This window comes from Pelophylax lessonae (assembly GCF_965119305.1).
Source record: "Pelophylax lessonae genome assembly, chromosome: 1".
In the NCBI taxonomy this organism is placed as follows: domain Eukaryota; kingdom Metazoa; phylum Chordata; class Amphibia; order Anura; family Ranidae; genus Pelophylax; species Pelophylax lessonae.
The window spans coordinates 458,700,966-458,717,261 of record NC_138768.1 but is presented as its reverse complement, the minus strand read 5'-3'; positions in this window follow the sequence as shown (position 1 = coordinate 458,717,261).

Sequence of the window (16,296 nt, the reverse complement as noted above, 5' to 3'; positions counted from 1 at the left end):
TAATGCGCTAGGTCGGTGCGCCCTTTTTTGTTCTTTTTTGCTTTTAGTACCGGTGGACTACCCCAGTCCGTTAAGGGCAGCAAGACTTGAGCCATCTGAGAAGCCAGTTGTCAGTCCCGTGAAGTGTGTGGTCGAGGGGTCTGGATACCAAGCGCAGGAGAAGGGTGGTTACACCTTATTGTTTTTTGGAACTCGGGTACTCTGGGCTGGAGAAAGGTACTTGGGTACTCTGATGGGCTACAGAGATGTACTTGGGTACTATGATGGGCTGCAGAGAGGTATTCAGGTACTCTGATGGGCTGGAGACAGGTACTCGGATACTTTGATGGGCAGAAGACAGGTACTCAGGTACTCTATTGGGCTGCAGAAAAGTACTCAGATACCCTGATGGGCTGGAGACAGGTACTCAGGTATTCTGAAGGGCTGTAGACAGGTACTCGGGTATTCTGATGACAGGTACTCGGGTACTCTGATGGGCTGGTGACAGGTACTCGAGTACTCTGATAACGGGTACTTGCGTACTCTGATGGGCTGGTGACAGGTACTTGGGTACGCTGATGACATGTTCTTGGGTACTCTGATGGGCTGCAGAGAGGTACTTGGTACTCTGGGCTGGAGACAGGTACTCGGGTACTCTGATGGGATACAGAGAGGTACTCGGGTACTCTGATGGGCTAGTGACAGGTACTCGAATACTCTGATGCCAGGTACTCTGGTACTCTGGTGACAGGTACTCGGGAACTCTGGTGACAGGTACTCGAGTAATCTAATGACAGGTGCTCAGGTACTCTAATGACAGGTACTCAAAGTACCCGAGTACCTGTCATCAGAGTACCCGTGTACCTGTCATCAGAGTACCTGATGGGCTAGTGACAGGTACTCAGGTACTTTGATGGGCTAGTGACTGGTACTTTGATGGGCTAGTGACAGGTCCTCTTTATTGGGGGGGAATCAGTGTGTTTTAGGGTGCACTATAATCGGTAACTAGCTGTTACCGCAATCTCCTCCTCACACAGGATCGGTAGCAGATCCGGGCGAACGTCATATGACAAAGTGTTCCTGCCGGTCGTCATTTTACTATGGCCCGGCAAGGAACTGGTTAAAGCAAACTATAACTATATCTGAGCACAACCGAAAACGCTATTTAATTAATTTTTAATATTAAAAAAAACTCTCCCATCCATCCATGTCTCCATGACTTTTTGTTGAGAAATCACTTTGAAAAATACCCCCCAGCATTTCTAGCCCTAGCCATCTTAAGTAAGGGCAGATGATTTATATGGCATTTACATCCAGAAATCCATTTGCCCTTAGTTTATAGGCACGCATGAAGGAGGGTGTGCTTAGCTTGGAAAACTCCACCTCCCCTCCTGTAGACTCCTGTGATGTATGGCATCATTTTGTCCTAGGACAGAAACCTAAAGCATTGGTAAAAAAAAAAAAAAAAAAACCAAAAGTTTAAAACAAGCAAATATAATATACTTTTCTATCTATTTACTAATGCTAGCAGCATGAGGATTAAAATTAGTTAATGTTGACTGAGAGAGTTTTGTTCCACTTAAGGCTATATTCACTTCAGCTTAAAAACTGATCTTATTAGATTTGTTTTTTTTTAGCACAAAAGTTCCTGTGTGATGATCAGTAAATGTAAAATTGCCCTTTATCCCAATCCCTGCATCTGGCATATATGTATAGATACAGCATCTCACAAAAGTGAGTACACCCCTCACATTTCTGTAAATATTTTATTATATATTTTCATGTGACAACGCTGAAGAAATTACACTTTGCTACAATGTAAAGTAGTGACTGTACAGCTTGTATAACAGTATACATTTGCTGCCCCCTCAAAATAACACACAGCCATTAATGTCTAAACTGCTGGCAACAAAAGTGAATACACCCCTCAGTCAAAATGTCCAAATTGGACCCAAAGTGTTAATATTTTGTGTGGTCACCATTATTTTCCAGCACTGCCTTAACCCTCTTGGGCATGGAGTTCACCAGAGCTTCACAGGTTGCCATTTGAGTCCTCTTCCACTCTTCCATGATGACATGGAAGAAGATGACCCACAGATGCTCAACAAGGTTTAGGTATGGAGACATGCTTCGCCAGTCCATCACCTTTATCCTCAGCTTCTTTAGCAAAGCAGTGCTTGTCTTGGAGGTGTGTTTGGGGTCGTTATCATGTTGAAATACTGCCCTGTGGCCCAGTCTCTGAAGGGAGGGGGATCACGCTCTGCTTCAGTATGTCACAGTACATGTTGGCATTTATGGTTCCTTCAACGAACTGTAGCTCCCCAGTGCCAGCAGCACTCATGCAGCCCCAGATCATGACACTGCCACCACCATGCTTGACTGTAGGTAAGACACACTTGTCTTTGTACTCCTCACCTGGTTGCTGCCACACATGCTTGATACCATCTGGACCAAATAAGTTTATCTTGGTCTCATTAGACCAAAGCAAAATAAGTTTATCTTGATATCATCAGACCAGAGGACATGGTTCCAGTAATCCATGTCCTTAGTCTTGTCCTCAGCAGATTGTTTGCGTGCTTTCTTGTGCATCATCTTTAAAAGAAGCTTCCTTCTGGGACCACAGCCATGCAGACCAATTTGATGCAGTGTGCGGTGTATAGTCTGGGCACTGACAGGCTGACCCCCCCGCCCTTTAACCTATACAGCAATGTTGGCAGCACTCATATGTCTATTTTCCAAAGACAACCTTATTGGTCGGTCATGGTAAGGCCTGTTCTGAGTGGAACCTATCCTGTTAAACCGCTGTATGATCTTGGCCACTGTCCTGCAGCTCAGTTTCAGGATCTTGGCAATCTTCGTATATCCTAGGCCATCTTTATGTAGAGCAACAATTCTTTTTTTCAGATCCTCAGAGAGTTCTTTGCCATGAGGTGCAATGTTGAAATTCCAGGGACCAGACTCTCTTTCACTCTTTTCTGCTATCAGCACACTTTTTGTCAGTACATGATTGTCTGCTTGTACTGCTTCTTCCAGGGCTGGCCCAAGACATTGTGCTGCCTGGGTCCAAAAATGAAATGTTGCCCCCACACCCTCCTCACGTGCACCAAAAGGCCCCTGCATCCATTTTTTTATATCATGATAGGTAATGTTTCTCCTTCACTGATGTGCGCCGATGAGGCTGCACTAATGGGCAATGATAAGCTGCACTGATAGGCTGCACTGATGTGCAATGATAAGCTGCACTGATGAGGCGGCACTGATGGGCACTGATAGGTGGCACTGATCAGGAGGCACTGATGAGGCTGAACCGATGGGTGGCAATGATAGGCGACACAGAGATGTGGTACAGATAGGTGGCACTGATGGGCAATAATAGGCAGCACTGATGGGCACTGGTAGGCAGCATTGATAAGTGATACTGACAATGGGACACTAATTGGCAGCACTGATGGGAAAGGTATTTTTTAATAGCATTCAATTACAATATATCTTGTGTCGAAATTGTATATGCTATATTATTTTTTCTTTATGCTCTATTTTTTCCCCCAAAAAAGTGGAGTTACCCTATAAAGAGCTGCCTCTGCCGTCTCTCTCAAAGTTCTGCCTGGGTCCAATGGATCCAGTGGGACATGTGGTAGGGTTGGCCCTGGCTTCTTCCTTTCAACTCTAGCTCTGCTCTACATGGAATGCAAGAGGCTAATACAAGCTCAGATTCAGGTACTTCTCCTTCTTGTATTTAAAAAAAATAAATTTACTAATGTAATAATGATTACAAGAGGTGTATTTATTTGTGACTTTTATATCTTCCTGGAGTTCAACTTTAAATTTGCAGATTCTGCATTCTCACCAATCAGTAGCTTTTCTTTTACTCTGTATGTCATGGGTTTTTCTGTTGCTCCTTTTCTATATGTTGTTCTTCTTCTCTCTGAAGGTAACCTTAGTCTACAGCAAAGCAAGAGGTTTATTCAAGTTTTACCCTGTTACTCATCAATCCTCTCCCCCCCCCCCCCCCCATCAACTCACAAACCAATCTCAATCTGCCACAGTCACTAAAAAACTGCCTCCTCACATTAGATGTGACTTATTTGCTCTTACCTAACTGGCTTTACCATTTGTTGTTGTGAAGGGAACTACCCCATCCCACCACTGATCAGCTGGTTAAAAGCTTACTCTCAATTAGGCCTTTTTCTTTATTTTATTCTATGCATTAAGATAAAAAACCTTCTGTGTGTAGCAACCGCCCCAGCACCACCTAATACTTACCTGAGTCCCATCTTTGTCCAGCGATGTTCACAAGTCCCTTGGCTGTCTGGGACTCTCTCTCTTGATTGGCTGAGATACAACCGGGGCGCCATTGTCTCCCGCAGCTGTTATTTAAAGTTAGTTAGCCAAACAGTAGAGAGAGGGGGCAGGGCTGAACGACAGCTCTGTGTCTGAATGGACACACAGAGCTGCAGCTCGGCTCGGGTGCCCCCATAGCAAGCTGCTTGCTGTGAGGGTACTTGACAGGAGGGAGGGGCCAGGAGCAGCGAAGAGGGACCAGAGAAGGGGAGGATCCTCTTCACAGCAATCACAGCTGTAAATAAAGGCTGCATGCCTGCAGCCTTTGGACCATTTCTGGTCACAGCGATCAGCCGCAAGAGGAAACTGACTGGTTACTACAGTAACTGGGACTGTAATAAGCAATCAGAGTGTAACAAAAATAAAACACCATCCCCCAGCAGTACAGTGTCACAGCATCTCTGATCAGTTGTGACCCTGAACTGTTCTAATGACAGTATGTAAAAGAAAAATTAGCATACTCTAACCAGAGCAAGTGCATTGTCACTACGGTGACATTGTACTGCCACGGTAGTGATCACAATGGCTGACTGCCCTGATATCACTGTATGTCAGTGTGAAAAGCCCGTACAATGTTACCAGGCCAGTACACCAGTACAGCCAGTCACAGTGTCCCCAATCACCACCACCCCAGTCACAGTGTCCCTAAACACCGCAACACCAGTCCCCGTGTCACCATAGGGCCTTGTTCGCATGTGGGAAGCTCTCTAAAATACAATTGTGCAATATCATTTATTTTTCATTTTAAATTTCATATTTTGTAATTACTTTTTTAAACTAGAAATAGACTGTATGTAATAATCATTTTGCTCTATGAATAATTATTTTTACCAGAAATTAAGATTGGTCCTGCCAGAAAAACCAATAAAATTTGACCACACCAATCTTCTTCAGGGCTCTTGCACAGGGGTCGTCTAAGCCCATTTAGCATAATTCCTGGCATATTTCAGTCCAGAGACAGCATACAGCCTGTCATTAACATGAATGGCAGTGCTACTGTAAACATGGGTGCAGCATGTGGGAGTATGAAAAAATACTAAGCTGTACTCTTGTTTACAGTAGCACCACTGTATACACGAATATAACACCGCACAGCCACTCATGTTAATGACAGGCTGTACACTCCATCTGTACTGCCCGGGCTGAGGAATTACTCTAAACAGGCTCAGCCAGCCTGTGTGCAAGAATTTTTAATATAATGGCTTTCCAGTAAAACATCATTTGAATGTACAGTCATTTATCATTTTATTTGTATGGACAGCATTACAGACTCCTTTTCTCTATTCCATTTCTATTGGTTTTCTATAAGGTCATTTTTAGTATGCAATTGAACCTAAACTTACCAGATTGTACCCTCAGATAATATGTGTGTAGTCATCTTAGGAAGTGCAGAGGGCAGTGTTAATAACATAGGAACACTAGGTATGTATTACATCAATATGTAACACTTGTACTGTCTTAAGCAGGGTTGTCAAACTTATTTTCTTTGCCGGCCGCATCAGCAGTATGCTTGCCCTTAAAGGGCCAGTTGTATCTGGGGTGTGCTATGTACAGAGTGCAGCATTCAAGAGTGCGTTATGTGCAGAGTTCAGACTATGCTATGTACAGAGTGCAGAGTTCAGGAGTGCATTATGTGCAGAGTTCAGACTTCACTATGTACAGAGTGCAGGGTTCAGGAGTGCGTTATATGCAAATTTCAGACTGCACTATGTACAGAGTGCAGAGTCCAGACTACGCTATGTACAGAGTGCAGAGTTCAGACTATGCTATGTACAGAGTGCAGAGTTCAGACTAAGCTATGTACAGAGTGCAGGGTTCAGGAGTGCGTTATGTGCAGATTTCAGACTACGCTATGTACAGAGTGTAGAGATAAGATTACGCTATGTACAGAGTGCAGAGTTAAGGAGTACGCTATGTACAGAGTGCAGTGTTCAGGAGTGCACTACGTGCAGCATGCAGAGTTCAGGAGTGTTCTATGTACAGAGTGCAGAGTTCAGACTAAGCTATGTACAGAGTGCAGAGTTCAGGAGTGTGTTATGTGCAGATTTCAGACTACGATATGTACAGAATGCAGTGTTCAGACTACGCTATTTACAGAGTGAAGCGCTCAGGAGTGCGCTACGTACAGAGTGCAGAGCTCAGGAGTGCATTTTGTGAAGAGTTCAGGACTATGCTATGTACATAGTACAAGGTTCAGGAGTGCGCTACGTATAGAGTGCAGGGTCCAGGGATGCATTATGTACAGAGTGCAGAGTCCAGGGGTGTGCTGTGTACGGAGTGCAGGGTTTAGGGGTGCACTGAGTTTGTAACTCCAACCCCTCCCCCATGAATCTTAGCTTCCTTGCATCTCTTTCACCTACCTGGCCCGGCTCTAGTACCTCCCTGTGTAGGCGGCTCTACTACCTGTGTATTTGCAGGGAGATCTTCTTTCTCCTAGATTCTGGAGATCTGTCCCCGCTGTGCCCTACCGTGAGTGCGTGCAGGAATCTGTTCAATCTGGGAGCAGCTGAGGGCAGAGCTGTCCCTTGTAAACACAGAAGACTTCTGTATTTTCAAGTGACAGCAGGTAGTGGGAGCGGAGGAGAGAGCCAGAGGTGGTGGAATGGAGTTCCGGCCACATCCTGGCTGTAAAACTGGGTGTGAGGGCCACATGACAAGGCCTGGAGGGCCACATTTGGCCCAAGGGGCCTTGTGTTTAACATATTGTCTAAAGTATAATACATTTTTTGCCATCCAGTTGTTTCTGGTGAAAATACAGAGCATTGGGATCAACAAAGTAGTTTTTATTTGCGTTTTACCAGCTTTGTGTTTCTATGGATGATGTCTAAATGAGAGACGAAACCCGTACGAGTAGAGGCGAGCAGTTCTCTCGGCTGAGTCCATATACGGATATCATCGGCTTTCACTTTCAGAGTGGCAGGCAGCAGCAGTTATAATAAATACAGGCAGATGATCCCTGAAAAATTATGATCCAAAAATGGGTCCCAAGCTTTATTCAGCGATCACATCATTACAGTAAATTGCAACGTTTGACCACATGTCTCCTGAAGGGGTCCTGTGTGGCTCTGAAACGTTGGAATTTGCTGTAATAATGTGATCATTGAGTAAAGCTTTGGACCCATTTTTGGAGATCTTGGTGTGCTGCTGACATCTCTCTATCTGTTTCAGGATACAGGACACAGTGTAGGAAATACAGTGTAGTTCAGGGGTAGGCAAACCCTGGAAAGGTGGCGATCTCCAAAGTCACCAGCTTTTAATTTTAAGGGATAAAGCATGGACCCATTAAAAAGTGAGGAAGGTTTGAAGACTAAGTAAGTAGGTAACACATATAGGGAGTAAGTTGCGCTATGATCAAAGGTCAGTAGTATGTGGTGCACACTGCTGGGGTCAGGAGTAAACAACACAGAGTGCTGGGGTCAGGAGTTTCTTAGAGGTCAGTAGTATGTAACACACAGTGCAGACCTCAGGGGTAGCGCAGAATGCAGGGGTCATGAGTATGCAATGCAGGGCGCAGGGGTAACAGAGTTTGGAAGTATGTAACAGAGTGCAGAGGTCAGTAGTATGTAACCCAGACTGCAGGGACCAGTAGTATGTTTTAGGGGCACAGCCCCCAGTCAGTTTATCTCAGAGACCAGCACCACAGTCAGAACATCATAAGGACCAGCTCCCCATTCAGTTTATCTCAGGGCCCAGCCTTCCAGTCAGTACATCACAGGACCCAGTCCCCCAGCCCATACATCTCAGGGCCCAGTCCCTCAGTTAGTACATCTCAAGACCCAGTCCCTCAGTCAGCACATCTCGGGGCTCAAGCCCCCCAGGCAATACATTTTAAGGCCCAACCACCCCAGTCAGTACATCTCAGGGCAGAGCACCCCAGTCAGTACATTAACATGTTGACCTATCTGTAGGAAATTTGGATTTTTATGAGCCAGGCTCACTGAACACAGAAGCAGGGAGAGCTAAATTGGCAGAACTGTGTGTAAAGAAAACACATAAGCATACACCATCACAGACATATTACATTCAGACAGGCACTGCTGCATCCTTACAAAGATGTCCATGGGCTTTAACCCCAGCCCGCTGCCGCCTCCCAGCCCTTTCAGCGGTTCTAAATGGTTCAGGAGGCGGAGGCGACCCCTGTGATTGGCTATCACAGCGGCCACATGATCGAGAAGTTCCTGAGCTGATCAGAACTCCAACCACCTGAGCAGTAGATTAGTGACAGTTCTTTTGGTGGGAAACAGCTGACCAATGAATGTATACATCACCATGTCACTGGAAAGTGTTAGCAGTTACCCCAGGATTTCCAGCTGGTCTCTCTAAACATTAAAGTGACAACAATAATTCTATTGCCCTAGCTCATGTTTACCTCTAAACCGGTCTTGTTATATATCCTAAATGTCTTGCTGCAATATTATATATATGCTGACATGTTTTGGGCTGTATTCCTTATTTTGGGTCATTTTCAGAGGGAGGCGTATTGTATATACCTGTGTGTTTATATATATATATATAATATATAATAATAATAATATATAATAATAATAATAATATTATATATATATATATATACAGTATACACTGTATGAACACTTTTTAATCAGAGTATGCCATCAAGTCAGTTCAACTCCAGGGGTATTGATCGCATCAGTGAAGTAGCAGAGGGGGTTATTAATCAGTTTTGGCTGTTTGGTGGTAATGGAATTAACAACAGGTGCACTATATGGACAACAATGAGACAACCCAACTATGTAACTGTAACTATGTATGTAACCCCCAAAACAGGAATGGTTTTACGGGTGGAGGCCACTGACTTTTTTTTCCCCTAATCTTTTTTTTTTTCTTACTGTTTTTCACTAGTTTTGCATTTGGCTAGGGTCAATGTCACTACTGGTAGCATGAGGTAAAAAAATATGGACCCTATAGAGGTTGCACAGGCAGTCCAACACCTCCAGAATGACACATCAATACGTGCCATTGCCAGAAGGTTTGCTGTGTCTCCCAGCACAGTCTCAAGAGCATGGAGGAAATTCCAGGAGACAGACAGTTACTCTAGGAGAGCTGAAAAGGGCCATAGAAGGTCCTTAACCCATCAGCGGGACCGGTATCTGCTCCTTTGTGCAAGGATGAAAAGGATGAGCACTGCCAAAGCCCTACAAAATGACCTCCAGCAGGCCACTGGTGTGAATGTCCCTGATCAAACAATCAGAAACAGACTTCATGAGGGTGTCCTCTAGTGGACCCTGTGCTCACTGCCTGGCACCATGGAGTTCGATTGGCATTTGCCATTGAACACCAGAATTGGCAGCTCAGCCACTGGCGCCCTGTGCTTTTCACAGATGAGAGCAGGTTCACCCTGAACATATGACAGACGTGAAAGGGTCTAAAAAAGCAGTGGAGAATATTATGCTGCCTGTAACATTGTTCAGCATGACCAGTTTGGTGGTGGGTCTTTGATGACCTGGGGAGGCATATCCGTGGAGGGATGCACAGACCTCTACAGGCTAGACAATGGCATCCTGACTGCAATAGGTATTAGGATGAATTCCTTGGACCCATTGTCAGACCCTACACTTGTGCAGTGGGTCCTGGGCTCCTCCTGGTGCACAACAATGCCCGGCCTAATGTAGTGAGAGTATGCACCCAGTTCCTGGAGGATCAGGGAATTGATACCATTGAATGGCCCCACGCTCACCTGGCCTAAATCCGATGGACCACTTCGGGACATTATGTTTCCGTCCATCTGATGCCGCCAGGTTGCACCTCAGTCTGTTTAGGAGTTTAGTGATGCTCTGGTCCAGACCTGGGAGGAAATACATTAGCACAACATCCGTTGTTTCATTAGGAGCATGCCCCAACATTGTCAGGCATGCATACAAGCACGTGGGTGCCATACAAACTACTGAGTACCATTTTGAGTTGCTGCAATGAAATGTCAGCAAAATGGACTCATCCATTTTGATCCTGCTGCATCATTTTTTCACTTTGATTTTCAGGTTGTCTTTGAATTCAGCCCTCTGTAGGTTGATCATTTTAATTTCCATCAAACTATGTGGCATCCTTTCATTCCTAACACATTATCCAGTATATATATATATATATATATATAGATATACAGTATGTACACGCCTCACATTTTTGTAAATTATTTATTATATTTATTTAATAATTATTTATTATATTTTATGTGACAACACTGAAGAAATTACATTTTTGCTACCATGTAAAGTAGTGAGTGTACAGCTTGTATAAGCTGCCCCCTCAAAATAACTCAACTCACAGTCATTGATGTCTAAGCCACTGGCAACAAAAGTGAGTACACCCCTAAGTGAATATGTCCAAATTGGACCCACTTAGCCATTTTCCCTCCCTGGTGTCACGTGACTCGTTGATAATACTAGGTCTCAGGTGTGAATGGGGAGCAGGTGTGTTAAATTTGGTATTATTGCTCTCACATACTCTCTTATACTGGTTACTGGAAGTTCAACATGGCATCTCATGGCAAAGAACTCTCTGAGGATCTCAAAAAAAAAAGAATTGTTGCTCTACATAAAGATGGCCTAGGCTATAAGAAGATTGCCAAGACCCTGTGAGCTGCAGCACGGTGGCCAAGACCAGACATCGGTTTACCAGGACAGGTTCCACTCAGAACAGTCCTCGTTATGGTCAACCAAACAAGTTGAGTGCATGTGCTCAGCGTCATATCCAGAGGTTGTCTTTGGGAAATAGACGTATGAGTGCTGCCAGCATTGCTGCAGAGGTTAAAGGGGTGGGGGGTCAGCCTGTCAGTGCTCAGACCATATGCTGCACACTGCATCAAATTGGTCTGCATGGCTGTCGTCCCAGAAGGAAGCCTCTTCTAAAGACGATGCACAAGAAAGCCCACAAACAGTTACCTGAAGACAAGCAGACTAAGGACATATGTTACTGGAACCATGTCCTGTGGTCTGATGAAACCAAGGTAAACCTAGATGGTTCAGATGGTGTCAAGCGTGTGTGGCACTGACTGAGGGGGAAAGCAGCTCGTTCTGATCACAGCAGTGTGGTTCAATGGCTATACATCACTGTGCATATACTGTACAGTTATACAAATGGAGGGTTGTTCTCCTGATTATATATATATATATATATATATATATATTTATATTTATTTATTTATATTTGATCAGGAGAACAACCCTCCATTGATATAACTGACTGAGAGGAGTGGCAGCTCTCTCGTGACGTGCCTGCTTGATGGCGGGGACACAGGCTGCATGACAGCTAGGGACACAGGCTGTATAATGGGGGCACGGGCTGCGTTATGGGGGCACAGGTTGCAGGATGGCGGGGACACAGGCTGTGTGATGGGGGACACAGGCTGCATTAGAATGGGGGACACAGGCTGCATGACGATGGGAGACACAGGCTGCATGACGGCAGTGGACACAGGCTGCATGGCGGCAGTGGCGACAGGCTGCATGACGGCGGAGGACACAGGCTATGTGATGAGGGACACAGGCTCCGTGATGGGGGACACAGGCTGCATGATGACGGGGTACACAGGTTGCATGACGATGGAGTACACAGGTTGCATGACGGCGGGGACACAGGCTGCATTGCGGTGGGGACACAGGCTGCATGACGGCGGGGGACACAGGCTGCATGACAGCGAGGGACACAGGCTGCATGACAGGGAGGGACACAGGCTGTGTGATGGGGGACACAGGCTGCATAATGGGGGAAACAGGCTGCATAATGGGGGGAAACACAGGCTGCATGATGGTGGGGACACAGGCTGCATGATGGCGGGGACACAGGCTGCATGATGGTGGGGGACACAGGCTACATGATGGGGGACACAGGCTGCACAATGGGGTACACAGGCAGCGTGATGGGGGACACAGGCTGCGTGATGGCGGGGACACAGGCTACGTGATGGGGGACACAGGCTGCATGACGGTGGGGACACAGGCTGCATGACGACGGGAGACAAAGGCTGCATGACGACGGGGGACACAGGTTGCATGATGGCAGGGACACAGGCTGTGTGACAGTGGGGGACACAGGCTGCGTGACGGCGGGGACACAGGCTGCATTATGGCGCTACGGTTCATTGAGGGAACCATAAATGCCAACATGTAGTGTGACATACTGAAGCAGAGCATGATCCCCTCCCTTCAGTGACTGGGCCGCAGGGCAGTATACCAGCATGATAATGACCCCAAACGCACCTCCAAGACGACCACCACCTTGCTAAAGAAGCTGAGGGTAAAGGTGATGGGTTGGCCAAGCATGTCTCCAGACCTAAACGCTATTGAGCATCTGTGGGGCATCCTCAAGCAGAAGGTGGAGGAGCGCAAGGTCGCTAACATACACCATCTCCGAGATGTCGGAGGAGGAGAGGAAGAGGACTCCAGTGGCAATCTGTGAAGCTCTGGTGAACTCCATGCCAAAGAGGGTTAAGGCAGTGCTGAAAAATAATGGTGGCAACACAAAATATTGACACTTTGTGCCAAATTTGGACAATTTTACCTAGGGGTGTACTCACTTTTGTTGCCAGCAGTTTAGACAATAATGGCTGTGTGTTGAGTTATTTTGAGGGGACAGCAAATTTACACTGTTATACAAGCTGTACACTCACTACTTTACATTGTAGCAAAGTGTAATTTCTTCAGTGTTGTCACATGAAAAGATATACTAAAATATTTACAAAATTGTGAGGGGTGTACTCACTTTTGTGAGATACTGTGTATGTAGCACCCTCCTAGTCAGGTGCTAGGTAAAGGCATTTGTGTGCTCTTCTGATAATCGGGGAGCAGGATTTCTAGTCTTGCCTGTTACATGTATCCAGGTGTGATTCACTTGGTCTGAGGGAGTGTCCCCACTGTATACAATAGGGGTGCCTGTTGGACAGTGGAGGAAATCCAGCCAGTGACACACAGGCTTTTGTGACAGTCCCAGTGGGAGGGCACAACCGCAGTGCATCCTGGGATTGTTCATAAAAGCCAGGGACACATGTGACAGGGCATCTTTGGAGGGAAGCAGAGTACCAGGAGGAGGGTGACTGCTGTCTCTCCTCCTGTCAGAAAGGAAGTGGTAACAGGCAGTCGGCCTAGTGGGCCAGAGGTGTGGGGCTGAGCTGTAAGGTTCTGTGGAACTGACAGTGGAGCAGTGGCAGAGATTCCTGCAGTGTCCGTGAGTACCAGGGAGCTTGCCAGGGGTCTGCCCAGGAAGGGGACCACTTCAGTGAGAGTCAGTGGACAAAGGCCAGCACACACATTGGGTCAGAAAGGGGGTGCCAAGATAGACCCTGAAGAGAAACTTAAAGTACTGTTCATCATTTAAAACCTTCACCTCGTGGCAAAGTGAAGCAGCGGCCTTGCCGCACACACCACAGATAGATGTCCTCAAGTTGTGCATAGTTGCTAGTTGGAGTATCCCACTCATCCCTTCTCCCATCCCAGTTCCAAATATAAAAAACTAAATCCCCTGGACCATTTAATGACTGAGCCGAGGACTTAAAGCTATAAGTTCAATTGTCTGTTGCGACGGGCAACCCAGGGGAATCCAATTTAAGAAGCTCCCATGGGGGCAGTGCCAGTGCTACATGTATATATACAGTATTGTGGCAGAGCATTGCCCTGAGAGGGTCTAGAAAGAGATTTTGACCCAGAATTCCCAACCAGGCAGTTAGAGGGGCTCCAAGGAGCTTATATCATCGGCTTTTAGTAGTGACCTGGCCGTGGTTCTGGGCTCCACCCTGGCAGACAGGAGGTCTGGCCCAGCAGTTAGGAGGACTCCACGTGGGAGCCAGTGCAGCAAGAAGCTGCTAGCTGTGTGCACAGAGTTGGTGAGCGACCAGTCTGTGGGAGACAGACAAGGGCCTAAAGGGTAAGGTCAGAGCAGGAGTGCTGCATGTACAAGAATGGAGTGATTGTTTGTTTTAAAGCAAGAGTGAAATTTTAAAAACCCCTGTGAGAAAAACCTGTTTTGTGTTTGCTGAATTTTCTTTTATTAAAAATGGGCAAGAAAAGCCCTTTAAAAAGAAGAAAAGTGAGTGGCCGTGTCCTTAAAAGCTCTACATTTTATGCTATTTCTCACAATATGTGTATGTATACAGTAAGTGTGTGTGTGTGTGTGTGTGTGTATATGGTGCAGCCCTACTATTCATGGACTAAGAACTATCACCATTAAAATCTGTATCACACAAAATTATCACACCATGTACTGGTATGCTTGATGTTAGATTATACCCATATAACCCACACCACTAAATTATGGAGTACAAAATAAAACTCTATGCATAATTTAATATACATACAGTATATATGTCGCACTGCCTCCTTGAGGACTGCTGGATAATACACTCTCGGGTTCCCCTGGGTTACCTTTAGCAACACTGGCATTCACAAATTAACACTTTACTTCTTGGCTCACTCAATGAACAGTCCAGGGGTATGTAGTTGTTTTTGGTGTTTTATTTTAAATAGGGATGGGAGAAGGGAAGAGAGGGATACTCCAAATTAAACTATTCACAATGGATGAGGACTCCTGTCTGAAGATGCAGCCCGGCTGCAGATTCACCTTGCCACTAGATGAATTTAGGTTAAGTCTCTGTACAGACAACTTAGTTAGGTAGATTATCTTCAGGATACCCGCCTAGTATCCCCTTTCACTCCATAGACTGACACCCGTCCTCTGACTATCCTACACCAGGGTGGCCCCCGCCTCAGGTCAGGCCCCTAGACGCGATCCCCTGTACTCACGATACTGTTTTTCGAGGGTCTCCAGTGTCTCTATCCCTCCAGTCAGTTCTCCTGGACTTTTGGGTTCAGTTCCTTTCCTCTGGTCCTTAGGCCGACCACCTGTAACCAGTGACCATGTGCCACTTCTACAGAGGAGGAGGCGGCCGCCACCCTCCCTCTGGGACTCTGCTAACCAGCCAAAGACCCCGCAGCACATGTGCTCCTGGCTTTTACACAGTGTCCCATAATGCACCGAGACAGCGAGTCTCTACCAATCACCGGGACTGTATCAAAGCCTGTGTACCCATTGGTCAGGTTTCCTCCCACTGTCCAACATGCCTCCCTATTGGACCAGTGTGCAAACACTATATAGACTCAATGAATCACACACTGAGCACACTGAGCAGATCTAACTCACAGATCCTGCTGTCTGCTAGACAGAAAGCAATATAGATTTTCCTGCTGCTCCTCTGATAGGCAGACAGAGCCAAAAACTATACTCTCACACAAGCACCTACCAAGGAGGGTGCTGCACATCCATTACACTTTTTATCTTTTTTTTTTTTTTTTTCAAGTTTTACCTACAATTAGCACAACTTAAGGGACTTAACACTTTTTAAATTGTATATATATTGTTTACTGTATATATACTCCACCCTTTGGATTCACATTGAAAATGTTTTTGTCATATTGTTATGTATTTCATCCAGTGTACTGTATGAAGTGGCCACTAAAGTGCCACGAAATGCATTGGTGCTGTTTTAAGACATTTTCATGTATAGTTGTGTGATGTATATATACAACTTTTTTAATATTTATATAATAAAAGAAATTTTCTTTATCTATATATTCTACTTTTTAAATTTGAATGGTCGGTTGCCTATATAGTCCAATTCTCTAGGGGGATTGTGTCTATGCTAAGACATTTTCATGATCAAAAAATACTGACCTTCCTGAAGAATCCACCCGGAAGCACCTTTTTATTGAATGGGTGCCTCTGTTGATCACACACTGGTTCCATTTTGGGGCTTTATGTTATCCACTACGATCCTGGTATAACCGTTTCTCCCCCCAGGCTGTGTGTGTGTGTGTATATATGTGTGTGTACATTCATCAAATCATTGCATATACTGAGAATAAAGGTTTGTTTGAAAATCTACTTGTGTATAGCCAGCTTAAGCGTGTTGGAAATGTAATAGTTAAAATTGTTTAGGTTGGTATTAAAACCTAAAGGTAATTTCATAGTTTA